Raw genomic sequence first — 4,125 nt, 5'->3', positions numbered from 1 at the left:
AACAACAACAAACAAGGTACATGTATTTAGATGGTGTTTAGTCCTGCTTGGTTTTGAATTTTATGTAAGTAAAATAGCACTGTATGCGTTCTTCTGAGACTGTTCTTTTGTGAATCATCCCTGTGTACATGTGTAGTGGGAGCTGATCCATGTTCACTGGTGCACAGTATTCACAGAATGAACATCCCACAATATCCATGTCACTGGTGACAAAGATACAGGTTTAGATGTTGCTACTATGCTACTATGATCAATCTTGTTCATATCCCCTGGGGCAGGTGTGCAAGCGATTCTCTAGGATATAGTGTTTAAAAATCTTTTCAGATAACTTAATTATTTGAGTACATGCCAAGGTTTTATTACAGTCTTGCTATAAAAACAAAGGGTTCTAACAGACAAGGTGGGGGTCGGGGAGGGGGTGGTCCTTTACCAAGGAATCCTCCAACACCAGCTAGGTGTCCTAGAATTTAACTAAATCTGATGCCACCTGCCTGGAGTCACCATCAGATCCCAAAGGTTAAAGGCTCAGTCCCACCAGACTGTCCCCTCACCTCCCCTTTCCCAGACACCAATTCCAAGTCCAGGCTGTCACCCGTGCTTCTGACCCAGGCCCACGGCCTCCTTCCTCATGGAGTTTGACTGATTTGTTCAACCGGCTCACAGACACCAGGAAAACTGTTTACCCACCAGATCCCCAGTCTATCACAGAGGACGTATCTCGGGAGCAGACGCACAGGGCCACGAATGTGGGAAGGGATACAGACCCTCCATTCCTCTCTGGGACCACTCTCACTGCCACTAGTCCCAGCTCCACTGTTCACCGTCACAGGCTCTCCAAACCCCGTACTTTAGAGATTTGTTTTTAATTTTAATTGGAGGATAACTACAGCATTGTGACGGTTTTTTGCCGTAAGTCATTATGCAGGCTTCACTACGTAGGCGTGATTGATGAAATCAGTGGCCACTGACGACTGATTCAACCTCAAGCTCTTCTCTCCTCCCTAAAGGTGGGGGAGGAGGGCTTAAGCTTCCAACCTTCTGACAAACAGCCCCCAAATTCAAGGCCTTTCCAAAAGTCGCCTCGTTAACACAAACTCTTGGAAGGTTGAAAGGTGTTCGTTATGAATAACAAGAAATTTTTATCACTCTGACCACTTAGAAAATTCCCAGGGTTTTAGGAGCTCTATGATAGCAATGAGGATGAAGACCAACTTCTTACAAATCATCACCACAGTAATCTCTGTTAGACTGTGTATAATAGAAACATCTAACTAAAGATCTTTAGACTCAATAAATAAATAAATAAAAAGATCTTTAGACTCTTGGGGACTTCTCTGGTGGTGCAGTGGTTAAGACTTCCAGATTCCAATGCAGGGGGCACAGGTTCAACCCCTGACCAGGGAACTGAGATCCCATGTGCCATGAGGTGCAGCCAGAAAAAAAAAATCTTAAGACTCGAATTAAAGTACGGGTATCTACTATCTCAGAAGAGATCTTATTTTGGTATTTTGGTTATAATCTATCATAAAATTGCTCAAATATGTTATTAGGAATGCTACCTGTTTGTGAATTATGTAAATTCACAGGCCAGACTGAGGATAATTTTTCTTCTATAATAACTAAAGTGATATTGCTGGATCCAGGAAATATTCTTGCTCAATTTTGTTTTCCAAAGGAGTTGTACCAATTTAAACTCTCACCACTGTGGATATTGTCTGACTTTTTAATTCCTGCACATCTGGAGGTTATGAAGTGGTATCTCACCATGGTTTTAATTTGTTTATTCTTGATCATCTTGAGCAACTTTTTATGTTTGCATACATGCTCAGTCACTTCAGTCCTGTCCAACTCTTCACAACCCCAACTGTAGCCCGCCAAACTCCTCTGTCCACAGGATCCTCCAGGCAAGAATACTGGAGTGGGTTGCCATGCTCCCTTCCAGGGGATCTTTCTGACCCAGGGATCGAAGCTGTGTCTCTTACATCTACATGCACTGGCAGGCAGGTTCTTTACCACTAGTGCCACCTGGGAAACCCCAGCTTTTTATGTTTATCCCATCCTATTTCCTCTTCTATATTCTTCATATACTCTGCTGCTGCTCAGTCGCTTCAGTCGTGTCCAACTCTGTGCGACCCCAGAGATAGCAGCCCACAAGGCTCCTCCGTCCCTGGGATTCTCCAGGCAAGAACACTGGAGTGGGTTGCCACTTCCTTCTCCATATACTCTAGATCTGTGCTATCAATTTGGCAGCCACTAGTCATTTGTGACAACAATTAAAATTAAATACAATTTAAAACCGAGTTTCTGGGCTGCAGCAGGAGACTTTGGCGCAATGTCTCACACCATCCTACTAGCACAAGCCTACCAAGAGCCCAGAAGGCAGAACTTACGCTATGAATCTGTGAATGAGTATATGGTAGGTGTTTGTAAAATGTATGAAGAACATCTGAAGAAAATGAATTCCAACAGCCCCTCTATAACATACGATATCAGTCAGTTGTCTGATTTTATTGATGACCTGGCAGACCTCAGCTGCATTGTTTACAGAGCTGATACCCAGACATACCAGCCTTATAACAAACATTGGATTAAAGAGAAGATCTACGCGCTCCTTCATCACCAGGCCCAACAGGCTGGGAAACAGTTGAGTCTGGAAGCATTAGGGGGATAGGGGTGGCTTGGAACACAGCTGTGTGCAGTGTGCTGGAGTGGAACTTTTGTATTATATTTATCCTGTTTCCATTTTGGTATACCCTAGCCAGAATTGAATGTATTAGATAAAATGTGATGATCTTGTTCAATCTGCAACCGCCTTTGCCCCCTCCCCCCCCTTTTTATTACTTAAACATTTTTACTATGATTTAGATGGAAGTTGGTTTTTGTCAGTTAACGTTGGTTCCAGTCCCTCAAACTGTTCATACTTGCTTTATAAATTTATAACATCCACTGTACTAATCCTCCTTCAAATTGGGGTGGGGAGTGGTGGCGCAGTTTAGTTACGTCCTCAAGACAAAGTCTTGGGGAAAAACAAATAAATGTTCTTTAGTTAAAAATAAATAAATAAAACTGAGTTTCTCAGTTTCACTAGAAGTAATTCAAGTGCCCAGTTTTAATGTAGTTGAATTTATGAAAGATCTACCAAAGCTCTTTTCCTTGGTCATGAAGATATTTGCCTAGATGTCCTTGTAAAAAATATAAAGTTTTGCCTTTCACGGTTAAGGCCTAAATCTGGGCCATAATTTAGTTTTTGGTGTGGTACTGAACAGGGATTTATTTTCATTTTTTCCAACAGTCCCTTCTTTACTGAATGTATATTAGGCTTTTTTATATGCATGGCTTTTTCTTTGTGCTTCTAGTCTGTTTTACTGATCCTGAGCTGATCACACTGTCTTATTATAACTTTAAAATGTAATAAAGGCTTGATATCTTGGTTCTTCAGGAGTGTCTTGACTGTTCTCAGACCTTTGCACATCCATATAAAAAAAATTTTTTTTGGGGGGGGGCATTCCAAAGGCACGCTGTATTCCCCAGCCAGGGATCAAACTCACACCCCTGCAGTGGAAGGGAGGAATCTTAACCACAGACTGCCGGGGAAGTCACCCTAAAAATTTTAGATTTGCTGTTCAAGTCCCCCATAAAATCCTGTTATAATTTTGATCAGAGATGCTTAAATCTACAGGTGGATTTGGGAAAAACAAACAACTCTGCTATCTATGTGCCAGGTCCTGTCCATGGCCCTGGGGATATAGCAGTGAGCAAGACAGACAAGGGGACGTCCCATCAAAATTAGGGTAAAATCCAAACTCTTCACCGTCGCCTATGAACCAGTCCACATAAGACCTTCCCCAACCCCTGGCTGGCCTCTCGCCACTCGCTCTCACTCTGAGCTCCAGTCACAGCTTCCTTTGCATCCCTGGACCTCCGCAAGCATTCTCCAGCTGTGTTTTTGCCAGAATCCACTCTCCACTCTCTGCGCCTTACTTGTGTGACAGGCTCTTTCACCTTAAGCAGGTGTTTGCTCAAACGCCCACCTTTTCAGAGGCCATTGTGCTACCTAATAGAGCAGCATCTCTCTCTAACCTTAGCTTTATTCCATAGCCCTCATCACTACCTAATACGTTAAAG

At 42.9% G+C, this 4,125-nt stretch overlaps 1 pseudogene; it reads left to right on the top strand.

Moving 5' to 3' along the window:
• Nucleotides 1-2,191: 2,191 nt before the first annotated feature.
• LOC113878412 lies at nt 2,192-3,438 on the top strand (annotated as a pseudogene).
• Nucleotides 3,439-4,125: the final 687 nt, after the last annotated feature.

The sequence above is a fragment of the Bos indicus x Bos taurus genome, chromosome 19, assembly GCF_003369695.1.
Source record: "Bos indicus x Bos taurus breed Angus x Brahman F1 hybrid chromosome 19, Bos_hybrid_MaternalHap_v2.0, whole genome shotgun sequence".
NCBI classification, from domain to species: Eukaryota; Metazoa; Chordata; class Mammalia; order Artiodactyla; family Bovidae; genus Bos; species Bos indicus x Bos taurus.
This window is presented reverse-complemented; position numbering and strand designations above follow the sequence as displayed.